Raw genomic sequence first — 15,038 nt, forward strand, 5'->3', positions numbered from 1 at the left:
CCCTGTGTATTTTACAATAGTAGCTATGATTTACTCAGAAGCACTTCACATTCATTGGGATCATTACAGTAACTTTCTTAGCGTACCTAATAACCACCTATTCATTCAATAGTTACATTTCAGATCACAAAATATTTTCCAGTCCAGATGATTGGGAGCTCACTTGAATGCCCACGGTCACTGAGTGTCAGGAAGAGGTGGGAACCATACCCAGCTGACATCGTGGTGCACTCCCCCTCCGCCTGCTTCCTCTCCATCCTGCATCGCCAGCCCTAGCCAGATCCACACAGAGGCACTGAAAAACCACCATGCACCCTGATCCCTTCTTGCACAGATGACTTTTGTAGGCATTTTGACATGAAGTTTCAAAGATAATAGCCTTCTAGAAATGTATTATCAAGATGCTCATGAGACAATACTATGTGATAGGATGACACAATTTCTAACCATAGACAAATAATCTAATACCACATACCAATGCTATACTTCAACTGCTTTTGCTTATTTCCTAGACATAAATTCATAGACATAAATTAAATAAGTAACTAATATGACATATCAATAAAAATCAAATTACTTTACAATAAATTATTTTACGATAAATTATTTTATTGGTACCCACAAATAAAAATATGAAACACAATGAGCAAAATCAGAATCTTTTAAAATAAGCTTCAGAATATTTGTTTAGGAAAACATTTTTAGAGAGGATTACATTACAGCAATAGTCTGTGTAACCGTCTAGAAGGACACAGCAAATAATTACCAGTGGGGTGATGCCAGATATGACATGTGCTTTGCTACTGTAATGTGTGTTACTTATGAAACACAAGGCATCATTTAGAAATGGGAACAAGCAGCAAATGGGATCCAGAACAGGCTGTAAGCTTCCAGATGTCCCACCATGGTTAATGCAGAGAGAGGAATGTCACTTGGTTGCTATTCTCTGCTATGGTAAGTAGCTATAAATTAACTTACAGAAACCCAAACCATAAGATTTATGTTATAATATTTGTATGTTATACTATATTTTAACTGTTATTGCTTATTTCCTTTTCATTCATAGACATAAAAATCAGAAAGTCCAGAGCAGCGGTGCTCTCATACAACCCCAGCACTCAGGAGGGGGAAGTAGGAAGTAGCAAATTCCAGGCCAGCCTGGGCTACATAGGTGAGTTTCATGCCCAATATGGGCTATATGAGATTAAAAATATTTTTTAAATTTTTTTAAAAATAAAATTGTTACTATGAGAGGACCCATTATTTACTGTGTTATATTTTTATCTGTGCTGCTCTTAAGGGTAAGACTGTTCCTGTTTTAAATAACAGAGAGGCACGTTTTCCCAGTGTTACAAACAAGTAGAGCTACCCCTCAAACCCAGACAACTTACATGTCTGAAATGTTAATCACTATATTATCTGGTCTCTTTGAAGGACAGCAGTTAATTCCCTTTTAAAGATTGAAACCATGAAAGCAGACATTCATTAATTAGTCTTAACGCCAAGCCAGAAGCCCAGTCTCCAAATTACCTCCCAAATGTGCTTACAAAAGCAAAATTTTGTAATTTTTAGAAAAAAAAATACATTTTCCAATTTAGCATATTAGGGTCAAGCAGGAAGTAGCTCAGTGTTCAGTGCTACTATGGGAGCATAGCGTGAAAGGAAATAAGGGCAATCTGTCCCCATCATGTGATACCACTCCATCAACCTTCCCATGCTCATGAATCCAGGGTCCAATCGCTCATAACTGCACAGTAACATACCCGCTTCTTCCCCAGTCAGTTCCATTGCCCCTAGGCTCCTTCCACAGTATTCAGGAGTCTTCTCAGGGCTGTCCCTCACAGTGCACCCCACAAACTACCTGGTATAGCACCCTGACTATGACCTGATTCAACCTGGAAAGCCGTAGTACTCAGAGTAGAGCTGTTTGCTCAGGACAGTCGAGTGTGTGTGTGTATGTGTGTATGTGAGCATCATGTATGCAGACAAGGCAAGTCAGACAAGGCATTCTATTTAAGAAAAATAGAATGTTTCACCACCACAATATAAATCTCATGTCACTTCTGTCAAAGAAGAATCCTGGCAATGCACTGAACATGGGTAACAATAAATGTTATCCAATAAATGTTCAACCCAGTGATGGAAGGTGTTTCCATCTCTGTGACACCTCACATCACTGCTCCACCAGACTATACTGATGACCATACCTTTGGAGTCTTGGTCTTCCACCTCTATTCTGTCTCTTCCGCTGCCCTGACAACTGGTCAGCTATCTGGAGCAGCCCCACCTGTATAGGACCCTCGTGGCACTGTGCCCTTGACCTATTCGTCTTATTCTGGTCTCTTGAAGACCACAGTTTCTGAGTGTTCATCTCTGGGTGTGGCAGGCCTGGAGAAAGACCCATGACCAAGCTGAAGAGTCCACATCTCTACACTCAGCATGAAACTCCAGAGGGAGCTGAAAATACCCTAAGCCTGCCACTGACCAGAGAAATCCTAACATCTGAAATGTATGGATTGTAATAAACTGTTAATAAAGCATTATTCTAGCCATAACTCTTACCTCATTTGGCAAAAGCAATTAGTCTACTATAGAAATCCACATGAAACATGCTGGTATAGTCATTAGTTTAAGTTTTACTGAGAGGCAGTTTCATATTTGGAAAACAACACTATAGAAAACTCATGTGAAATCCCTGCCTGAAGTATGTATGGATTCAAGGAGACCCTTCAGTGACACTATATGTGTGACTATACACTTGGAGGTCAAGAAAACCATGCTGTATGGATGGGACATATGGGCCACTCACCAGTCATTATCATTCCTGTTCTTTCTGTGAAAAGGTAGAGGCACCACACTTATCTCTTACTGAACACCTCTAGAAGGCAGGGGATGCTGTAGGAAAACATTCTTCATATTTGTATGTACAGCTTTCCTTTTTTTACCCCAAATGTTTGAAATCATAAATCTATACAATAAACTTCTTTGTTTTATATAATACCTCATCCACACAACCTCAGTACCACTTAATATAGTACTTTTACTTTAGAAAATTTAAGTATATATGATGATAATTCACTGATGATAAAACACATCAAATTTTAAATTAAAATTAAACTCAGTGGAAGCAGCTGTATGTGTAGAAATTCGCAATACCAGAATATCACAACACATCCAGTGGTATGACTAACAGAGGAGGAAATATATCTGGAAATATCTAAACAAAAATTTTTAACAGAACACAATCAGAAATTTTTTTGTTTTCTAGCTAGATATTAATCCAATCAACCATGACTTTTAGAATTTTAAATAGAGCATAGATAACATTTACTAAGATTTAATCACAGGGTAACTTCTGGATGAAAATAATTGTTTTCTCCTCCATAGGCTCCATTCTAGTATCCTGTCAATCCACCCTTTCTTAGTCTTACATAGATAAGACATATCTCTCTATCTCTCTATCTATTTGCACACACACACACACACACACACACACATATAGATAGATCATGTACATAAAACAACTGGGAGCTATGTTTCATGTATGATCAAGAACATGCAGTGTTTGACTCTCTGACCCTGGATTTCCATTCTTAGTGTATTTTCCAGTCCCACCCATTTTCCTGAGAATTGCAAAGTCCCATTTTTATTAGAATTTATTAACTTTGTATCCTAGCTATAGCCTCTTCCCTCATCTCCTCCTAGTCCCACCCATCTTCCCTCTTCTTCTATGCTCCTCCCCGAGTCCACTGATAGGGGAAGACCTCCTTCCTTCTCTCTGACTCTAGCCTATCATGTCTTATCAGGGCTGGCTGCATCATCTTCCTCTGTGACCTGGCAAAGCTACACCTCCCATGGGGAGGTGATCAAAGTGCCAGCCATTAAATTAAGATCAGAGACAGCCCCTGACCCCCCTACTAGGGAATCCACTTGGAAACTGAGAAGCCTATGGGCTTCCTCTGACCAGGGGTTCTAAGTCCTTAGTTGGAGTATTGGTCTTTGCAGGCCCTTCTGGGCCCCAGGTATTTTGGCTCTGCTGTTCTCCTTGTAGAGTTCCTGTCTGCTGCAGGTCTTTCTACCTTCCTCTTCTTCCATAAGGATTCTGGCACTCTGTTCAAAGTTTGGCTATGAGTCTAAGTATCTCCTTGGATACCCTTGTGGGTAGAGTCTTTCAGAGGTCTGCTGTAGAAGGCTCCTGTCCTGCTGCATTGCAGGGGGGAATGTAACCTTATATATATATTTCCACTTTGGAAATCAATCTGGCACTTTCTCAGAAAATTAGAAATAGTGCTACCTCAAGATCCAGCTATACCACTCCTTGGCATATATCTGAAAGACACTAAACCATACAGGGCATTTGCTCAACTATGTTCACAGCAGTGTAGTTTTCTAATTTTGTATTTATTCTTCTATGTGTGGATACCTTATTTTCCCAGAACTATCTCTTTGTTTTTTTCTCCAATAAATATATTAGCCATCTTTGTAAAAGAGTCATGTGGCTGTAGCTGTGTGGGTTTATTATAGGTCTTCTATTACGTGGAGAGAAATGTCTGTTTTTGCATCACTGTCAGGCTGTTTTTATTATGACAACTCTGTAGTAGAACTTGCACCCAGGTATGGTAATTTCTCTAGCAATATTTTTTTCTGCTCACAGTTGCTTTGGCTATTTGAGGTCTTGTGGGTTTCCAAATGAATTTTAGAAGTATTTCTTCTGTAAATAATGATGGGAGAGAGCCAACCCCTGATACTAACAAGACACTCTGCTGTGCTTGCAGATGGGTGCCTAGCATGGCTGTCTTCTAAGAGGCTCCACCCAGCAAAGGATTGAAACAGATGCAGAGACTCAGACAAAGATTGGGCAGAGTGCAGGAAGCCTTGTTGAATAGTTGGGGGAAGGGTAGAAGAAACCAGAGTGGACAGGGGTTTCAGGAGAAGACCAACAGAGCCAACTAACCTGGGCCCAGGGGCCCCTGTGGAGACTGAAACAGCAATCAAGAACCATGCATGGACTGGATCTAGGGCCCCTACTCATATATACCTGATGGGCAACTTGGTCTTCTTTTGGGTTGCCTAGTAAGGGGACTGGGGGCTATTTCTGAATGGACTCTGTTGCATGCTTTTCAATCACTTCCCTTTGGTAGGGATGTCTTGCCAGGCCATCAACGAAGAAGTTACACTCAGTCCAGAGGCAATCTGAAGTACTGGGGTGGGTTAGTTTGGTGGAGGGTGCTTTCCTGAGGGGTAGAGGAAATGAGGGGGGGAAGAGAGACGGAGGGTGGGACCAGGAGGAGAGGAGGATGGGGCTACAATTGAGATGTAAAGTGAACAATTAAGTAAATAAATAAAGTTAAAATAAAAAAAAAGAAAAAGAATGATGTTCGTATTTTCATTGGGATTGCACTGAATCTGTAAATAACTTTGGTAAAATGCTTCTTTGTAATACTGATTTTTTCTAATACAATAGAATGTAATGTCTTTCTGTCTTCTAGTGTTTTCTTCATTACCTTTAAGTGTTTTAACATATGCATTATTATAGAGGTCTTTTGAATACTTGCTTAAGTTTATTCCAAGATATTTTACTTTATGTTTTTGAGTGAATTACAAATGGAATTAATCCAATGATTTCTTTCTCAGCATGTTTGTTATTAATAAATATGAAGGTCACTGATTTTTGCTTGTTAGTCTGATCTCTTGTTATGTTGTAACAGTGTTTATATGCTCTAAGAGTGTCATGGTGGAGCCTTAAACCAACTCCCATGTAGAATTATGTCATCTGAAGATAATGGGACTTCAACTTCTTCCTATTTGTAGCCCTTTAATATACTTGTCTTGTTTTATTGGCTCTCAATATTGATATAAGCACTATACTAAATAAGTTTAAAAATGGGCATCATTGTCTTGTTCCTGATTTTAGTGCACATGCTTAGAGTTTTCCCCCATTTATTAATATAATATTGGCTGTAGGTTGCTCAAATACAGCATTATTATGTTGTGGATATTCCTTCTAATGTGAGTTTCTTTAGGATTTTCATCATAAATTGAATTTTGTTGAAAACTTTTATCTGTTTCTATCAAAATGTCTGTGTTTTCTGTCCTTAATTCTATTTATGTGACACATTACATTTATTGATCTGTGGGCTGGAAAGATTTCTCAGTGGGTAAAAGCACTTGCTGCCAGGCTTTATGACTTGAGTTCAATCTCCAGAATTCACATGGGAGATGGAGGGAATCTCATCTCAACTCATGGGAGTTGCTTTCTGTAGTTCATACACACACACACAACACACACACACACAAATGTATCATGTACATGTCTTCACACATACATACACAAACATGAGTTTGTGAGAACATGTTAATGAGTTTTAGAGAACATGTCTTTTGAAATAACAGTGCATAGAACCATTAAATAGTTAAATACTCCATTGAGTAGGAAAGTAAACACCAAATGGAAAAACGAGTACTTTGTTTTTATACTATTAAGTGATGGTAAGAATCCAAATTCTGAATAAAAATACCACATAAATTGCAAAAAAAAAACATGTGGTATTCATACTAGTAAAAGATACAAAAAATAAAATAGTTGAGAGACTGCTCAAGTTAAAGACTGGGTGAAACACTGAGGTAAGAAATGTCAATCAAAAAATACTACATAATTTCTTTTCTGAGGACAATTGGGATTCTTTTTCATTCTTTATTAAAAATTTGTGGCAAAGAAAGAAAATTCTTAAAGAACATTTTTTTATTTGCTTATATTAAACAAGTGGCTCCCAACCTTCCTAATGCTGTGACCCTCTAATACAGTTCTCCATGTTGTAGTGACCCCAACCATAAAATTATTTTCACTTGTTACTATATAACTGTAATTTTGCTGCTGTTATGAATTGTGGCATAAATAGCTATGTGTTCCGAAAAGCACTCAGGCTGAGAACCACTGTGTTAAACCATCCCCACATCCCTGAATGAAGTTCACTTAATGATGGTAAATGTTTGTTTTGATGTTTTCTTGAATTTGGTTTGTGTTCATTTTTGTTGAGAATAAATTTTATTTAGAAAATATGGAAGATTTTTACATAATATTTTAAAACATTTTGTGCATTTATAATGCTGTTGTTTGATTTAGAAAAATTTCATAATGGTTGCCAGAGGATGAGGACAGGCGAATATAGAGTTGATACTTGATAGAAATGGGATTTTGGTTCTGTAAGATAAACAGGGCTGCAGATGGGGGATGATGAGAGTTACAGCAATGGAAATGTACTTGTCACAAGTGAACCTCACACTTGAAAATGCTTGAAGAGGTCAATTTAATGCTCTGAGTTTCTTGCCACAATCTAAACGTTGTCCTCTGCTAGCTTGACAACAACTTCAGCTCACAAATCTAAGTGCATCTTATTGCTAGGATTCTCTGACATCCTCTGCTGCACTTTTGCACAACACAGGGAGATATGCTGCTGTTTGAACAGATGTTCTGAGTCACCTTTACTCAGTTATGAACAACCATGAGTTGTACTATCAAGTAGATGGTTCTCAAAAATCTATGCAAATTGTCAACCTGCAGAAGCTAAGATTCAGGGATGTGGAAACATGTTAGAGAGGGCTGAGCTTCTGCCTAAGTGTCAGGACGTCCTTAGGGTAAGGGCCTTGCATGGCTCCTCTTGGGCACAGCCAGGACAGGTGCTGCTCAAGTGTGAAGGTAGGTCTAGCCAGGGATCTTCAGGGGATGAGTCACTAGCACACAGCCCAAACGCCTTTCCACCTCTCCCGGTTAATACAGTGGGTGTGTCCCGGGAGGAACTGTTTATAAAGTGGGAAGTATATTAAATAAGAAAATGTTCCTGGCATTTCCAAGTCACCAGTTGTGGCCCCAAATGATGTGGGACCACCATTCATCCAAGCTCCTGAGCATGTACTAAATTTCCCATTAGCTCATGGCTCCCAGCAGGGTTTTATTTCTGATAGCAGTTCACTGTAGAGAAGAATGCTTGAAATCTGTTCCCAAAAAGCTAGAAGATTTAGGAAGACATGGGCCAAATGATTCAGAGAATGCAAGTCTCAGGATGTGTGGAGACAGATAAATTAAACCCAAACTCCACAGGGAGTTGATGACCTTCACCCAGGCAAGAAAGGCCCTGGATAAGGGAGTCCTGGGCCTGTAGACTCAACAGGGAAAGTTCACGCCTTTCCCACCTCTCTGTAGCCCCCAGGCCAGCATCTAAAGTATCTGCTTTGTGTTTCTCCTGTCTCTCCATCAGAGCCATCAGCTTCAGATATACAGGCATAAAACCTTTTAGCCGTACAGGAACAGTAGACACAGAAGTTTGTTGACACAAACTCCCCCGAGAAACACTAAGTGCTGCAGTTTACCACGCTGGCTACCCCACCCAGCTGATACCAGGTAGCACCTCTGCTGGACACTGTAGTGGAATCACATCCTGCTTGTCAACCAGACCATGAAGTAAATCAGCTTCTGATAAGGCACATGGAAGTTTCCTTCCTCTCCTGGAGCTCTCTGGATTCCCATGTGTTTGTTTCCTCCTGGAAGGGAGCCTTGGAGTGTAAAATGACCTCTCTTTGCTCTGTTTGGGTGTCAATTACTAGCCTACAAGTCTAGACAGAAATTCCAAGAAAACAAGGGCCTTAACATTCTGGGTTTTCACCAACAAGCAAAGTACTAAACCCAAGGAAGACAGCTCAGAAACCATTGTACTCAAAAGTGAGAATTGGAGTAAATGCCTCAGTGATTGGGTGTCTTATACTCAACTTTATACAAAGGACTTAAGGAACCCCACTTTCATCCAGAGCACAGTCAGGTACCAAGAAGCTAAGGTGAATCCTAATGTCCAGCCCCAACTTCAGCAGCTACAATCCATTGACAGTCTATTTTTCAGCTATCGTTTCCCTGAATAATTATGCAAGCCAAACACTGTATGCATGCAAACCTCACAGCAGCTTCATGTGTTGAGTCTTCATTCCCCATGCTGATGAGGCCACTGGGGATCCAACAGACTTATCCTAAAACTTTCTGACAGCCACGTACCTAGAATGACAGAATTCCAGAGGCAGGGTTTCTGACCCTCAGGCAGTGCCCTAGCTGCTTAAATAATTTTTTAAACCGAACAACCCTGAACTAACATAGACATGCAGTTCCTATGCTCTGTCTTAGCACACTGGTAGCCTGCAGAGGCAGCTGTAAGGAAAGGACTGGATAAGAACTACCCTTTGACAAGGTTTCCAGAACACAGTCAGATACGTTCTCTTTTCTTTCTTTTTTTTTTTTCAATGCAGTTTATTCAGGAACATTGAACAATCCTCGGATCCCGGGGAAAGCCAGCCCACTGCTTAAATAGCCTCTGGGTAGCCAACCCAGGCGTGCCATGGGGCAATGCAGATAGGTCCACATACATGGAAGCAAGCCAGATCCTCAGCCTTAGCCAAATGTGGAATTGTTCATGACAGAGAGCACTCACCATCGGGAAGGTGGAAGGCAGAAACCAGCTCCATCTTTAAGGCATAGCATTCCGCAGCTCTCTACAGTTCCCCCTTTTTGTTTTAGACGCATCAGGCAAGAGTAGAGGTCTGATCTCTGATATTAGAAATAAATTGGGACTTTGTACAGATGTTCATTTAGGTGTCATCCACCCAAAGAGCATCAGACCCGTCCGATACCTTTTTCTCAGAGGCGGGACCTGGGGCATCAACCCGCTTGCAATCAGACATGCTCTTCTCTGGGTCCAAAGCGGCTGACCCTGAGTGCAGTGCTTAGCCTCACATCCTGAGCGTATCATTTTAGCTTTTTATGGTATCCAACCATGCTTGGGGAGAATGTCCTGCTTCAATGGCTGTAAAGGCCTGAATGATCATGGCTGCATCACACTGTTGTGAGACTCTAATCTTGCATATATACCACAGGCAAACCAAGGAGACCAACACCAGAAGGCCTGCTAACACTCCCATGCCCGCCCATTCCTTCAGATGATTCATGGCTGCAGCAATCCATGTTGATAATCCTGTGGCTAGTCCTGCGTCCACTCTGGTAGAATTTACTGTGACAATGGCCACTCTCAGCTGCCCCTCACGCTATGACTCTCTTCAGACAGAAAAGGGATCTTGGAACTACAGCCACCATTGTTACTACCATTTCATTGACGGCTGTTAGAGCTACCACCAGGGCATTAGCCATGAGTCATACTGGGCAGACTGCTCAGACCCTGAATAATCATTTAGCCAATGTAGCTCATGCCTTAGTTGTACATAAAGGAATTAATGCTCAACTAAAAGGAAGATTGATGGTGTTCAATCAGAGGATTGACCTCGTGCAGGAGCAAATTGATACCCTATGGCAAATCGCTCAACCTGGCTGTCAGTGAAAGTATGCTGGACTTTGTGTCACTAGCATACAACATGAGAATTTTTCCTGTGCTGCAAATCTGTCTAAACAATTGTCGAGCTATATTTTAGGTAATTGGACTGGAGAATTCGATACTACGTTCTCTTTTCTAATGAGGGCTATGACCAAGTTTTAAGGCTCCATGTGCCTCAGACATAATGTCAGGAACTTGTGAAATTGTCTCAGGAAGTGGAGGAAGAGCTGGACTCGCAGAGAGGTGGAAATACATGCCCAGGCTCATGACAGATATGCAGTTGAGCTGAAGGAGGCCACGGTTAGTTCTGAGGGCTCTTCAATGCCTCTGATGCCAAAACCTCCATTGAACATATAACCAAAGCCATGAAACTTCTCAAAATCAAGGTAAACCAAATCTTCTTCCTATAAACATGGATTAGGCAAATCAAGTGGCTGTCAGGAACCCCCACCATCACTAAGATAAGAAACCCTGTAAGAACATCTCTCAGTCCTTAGCAAACCTGACAATTGAGGGCATTTCTCCTTCTATGGTAAGATTGTCTTCTGATGAAGAAAAAGACAAATTAGGAAACCTTTGCCAAGGCTTTCATGACTGTCCTAGCCTTTTAAAACAGAATCTAACTCTAAGAAAACATCCAAGCTCCAGATAAACAAGGCCTAGAGTGTGTATGCATGAAACAGAGAGGCCAGGAGACCACATCCAAAAGACAGTGTGCAAGAGAGCTTTTTAGAGGTGCTGTCTACCATACCATTTATTCAATGTTGGGATGTAAGTTTACCTGAAGAAACACCTTGTCTCAGGGCAACAGAAGGAGACAATCTCTCAGAAGTCAGCCCCAGGACACCCTATTGTAAGTGCAAACCAAGTACTGGGCGTGGTTTCCTACTCCAGAGTCACTAAGATGTAGGGTCAGAGCCAGCTGTAGGTCTCTGATGCTGCGCATCCTTCAGCAGGTGGCTCTATCTGGACAAACCCACTGTAATTTGTAGGCCCCGGTTTCCCTAAGAGTTAGACAAAGTGGTATTTGCACAAGGGCTATATGCGATGACTCCTATCAGGATACAGGCAATGCTCAATGACCACCACTTAACCACAAGTATTTTTACTCTTTGAGATTAAAAGAAAACCCTTTTATCTGCGTAAGAGTAGAACATTCACCTACTCTTCCAGATGCACAATGAAAGCTCACTTACACAGCAGCCACACTGAAAACTAAGAAATGCTATTCACAATAAAATTTTAGTTTTGACCTGGGGTAGAAGAAGCTTTCAGTAACTCACCATAAAAAAGATTCACTTTCCTGATAGGATTCTCCACAAACATACTAACAAAAGCTATTAGCCCTTACAAGCCTTTAAACCCAGGGGCCAGTATATATGGGAATGCTGATATCTCACCAGACATCAGGTACATATTCAAAGAGGAACATTTGAGAGCTGAGTCTCCTAGCTATTACCCAACTCCTAGTAAGTTAAGAAAGAGCCCATAGTGTGCATGACTTAGCTATCAGCAAATACTCTGCCCCGGGGCTCAGCAGGGCAGCTCATGCTCTGAGATCAGATAAAAACTAGAGTTGCTGTATTGTTGAATATTCCAGAAAAGGAGTATCTCCTTTCAGAAGCAAGCCATTTCTAGTTTACTTAACAAATGAAATGAGGAGAAAAAGCTAACACATGCATACATCACAGGCTGTCCCCTGCCCATGCTGAGGGATGTGCTCACGGTACTCACAAGTGAGCAAGGGCATTCTGTGGTGGTCAGTGCAGTCCCAAGACCTAAAGGACAGATTCTGCCAGGCTCAGCAAGGCCTGGTGGAGGAGCACAGTGTCATTTCTATGAGTGTTAAATAACGCAGTACTTCACAGGTGAGGAGGCTGCTGCCTTGGCTCCCAGCAAAAAAAAAAAAAAAAAAAAAAAGCTCACAAGGCCTTTCGCAGAATGACAGCAAGGGAGGGAAGAATTCCCCCCTGACACCACAACCTCCAATTTAAACCTATTAAAACCATAAAGGAAAACACAGGAATTATGTAGGAAGAAGAACAGAGTTTCTCTGGAATGAGGATGCCTGGCAGCACCTGTTTCTTCCTCCCAAAGAGTGTGCAAACCTCTAGGAGTTGGCCCTGTGGGTGCAGAGGCGTTCCCGTGGGGAAGATGCCTAAGTATTTTGGGAGAGATGAGTCAGCTCTCCTAACAGTGCCAGATAGCCTTATGTGCTTAAGCTTTGTTGAATTTTCATGTAGCAATTCTTCCTATCATCTCTCAGCTAAGAAGACAGCCTCTCCTGAAAGAGTTTTGGGTTTTCTTCTTTCCTCAGCTATACAACCAGAAGCTTGTTATTTATTTTTTTAATTTAATTTAATTTTATTAATTATACTTTATTCACTTTGTATCCCCCATAAGTTCCACCCTCCCCTCCCCCTTTTCATGCATGCCCCTCCCCAAGTCCACTGATAAGGGAGGTCCTCCTCTCCTTCCTTCTGATCTTAGTCTATCAGATTACATCAGGAGTGGCTGCATTGTCACCTTCTGTGGCCTGGTAAGGCTGCTCCCCACTCAGGGGGAGGTGATCAAAGAGCAGGCCAATCATATTATGTCAGAGACAGTCCCTCTTCTCATTACTATGTAACCCACTTGGACACTGAACTGCCATGGGCTAAATCTGTGCAGGGGTTCTAGGTTATTTCCATGCCTGGTACTTGGTTGGAGTTTGAGTCTCTGGGAAGACCCCTGTGTTCAAATTTTCTGGTTCTGTTGCTCTCCTTGTGGGGTTCATGTCCTCTCCAGATCTTACTATTTCCCACTTCTTACATAAGATTCCATGTACTCTGCCCAACAGTTGGCCATCAGGCTCAGCATCTGCTTTGATAGTCTGAAGGGCACAGCCTTTCAGAGGCCCTCTGTGGCAGGTTCCTAGGTCGTTTCCTGTTTTCTTCTTCTGATGTCCATCTTCTTTGCCTTTTGGGATGGGGATTGAGCATTTTAGTCAGGGTCCTTGCTCTTCATTAGTTTCTTTAGATGTACAGATTATAGGAGGTATATCCTATGTTATATATCTATATGAGTGAGTATATACCGTGTGCGTCTTTCTGCTTCTGGGACAGCTCACTCAGGATGATCCTTTCCAGGTCCCAGCATTTACCTGCAAATTTCATGATTTCCTTATTTTTCATTGCAGAGTAATACTCCATTGTGTAGATATACCACAATTTCTGCATCCATTCTTCAGTTGAGGGGCATCTGGGCTGTTTCCAGCTTCTGGCTATTACAAATAAAGCTGCTACAAACATGGTTGAGCAAATGTCCTTATTGTGTACTTGAGCCTCTTTTGGATATATGCCCAGGAGTGGTATGGCTGGATCTTGAGGAAGCACTATTCCTAGTTGTCTGAGAAAGCACCAGATTGCTTTCCAGAGTGGTTGTACAAGTTTACATTCCCACCAGCAGTGGAGGAGGGTTCCCCTTTCTCCACAACCTCTGCAGCATGTGCTGTCACTTGAGTTTTTCATCTTTGTAGTCCCTGTTCAGTCCTGAAAGATACATTTTGTTCTGTTCACTGTCCTGTCCCAGAATCACAAAGGCTGCTTCTGACCCAAAGGACACCCACAAGCAGATATGATTGTGAGCCTGGTGGACCTCAGCTCTCCTGAACTCAAGGGCTTGAGGACCCGAATAAAAGTACAACAGGTTTCAGGACCTGGAACTCCAGCCATCCTGCTCAGCTCTCCTCAAACTTTGGCTGTTGCCCTCATTTCTATACCCACTGCTGTGTGACCAGAATCAATGGCCTACTTGGCCAACAACCTCCGCAGTTGTGAACAGCCTTTCTCACCACCTAGGGATGAAGGCCACTTCCAGAATAGACCTAGAAGAGCAGGACGCTTAGCATCCCTAAGGAGAGACGATCTCTTCTAATCTTCCTCATGACAAACACCCAGCACACCAGAACACCCCCTGCTCCCCGTACACATGCCATGAATATCCAAGTCTGTAGCATCCTAGCCCCTAATGACGTCCAGACAAGAACTTTCTAAGCAGCATTGTAAGCCCTGCCTCTTGTCTCTGCCAGCACTTCATCATCTGCTCAGGGTTCAACCACACCCTCTCCTCCTCTTCCTGATCTGTATCCCCCCTAAAAGCTTCCACAAATCCAAGTGGATTTCAACTCTGCCAAGGTACAGATCACCGCTCTGCTTTCCCTGTCTCTAGAACCACAGATGTTCAGGCTGTGCTCCCTTACCCAGCTTTCAGGCAACTGAGGAGTCAATCCCAGTAATACAAGCACTGTGTCACTAGGCAATCAAGCCTAGTGCTAGTATAGTGCTTGTATCATTGTATCATTGTTGCTGCTGCTGTTGTTGTTAGTGATCTTTGCTTAAACTTCTTGTTGCAGGTGTCATCTGGTAAGTGAAAGAATAGAGCTAGAGTCCAAGGCATCTCTGGACAGTTCTAAGTCTTGGGGGTGGGTGGCAGGGTTTCTGAGAGGGTAGACAAAGAGCTAGAGATGCTGTGTTGCCTGTTCCCACAGAGCCTGTTGGGCCACCCAGCTCAGGTTTCACCAACCCAGACATCTGCTGTGAGGCCCAGTCCCTATTTTGAGAAACAGTCACAGTGAGGTTATCAAGTGTCATATTTTCAACAGAGAATTAAAGGGCACCCAGCACTTGGCTCTTG

General features: G+C 42.0%; 1 protein-coding gene across 9 annotated transcripts in view; it reads right to left on the reverse strand.

The window, feature by feature from the left end:
• Nucleotides 1-15,038, reverse strand: part of Cobl (cordon-bleu WH2 repeat protein) — a 245,682-nt gene that overhangs the window by 153,677 nt on the left and 76,967 nt on the right. The gene's annotated exons all lie outside the window — the stretch shown is intronic.

This window comes from Meriones unguiculatus, chromosome 12, assembly GCF_030254825.1.
Source record: "Meriones unguiculatus strain TT.TT164.6M chromosome 12, Bangor_MerUng_6.1, whole genome shotgun sequence".
Classification (NCBI taxonomy): domain Eukaryota; kingdom Metazoa; phylum Chordata; class Mammalia; order Rodentia; family Muridae; genus Meriones; species Meriones unguiculatus.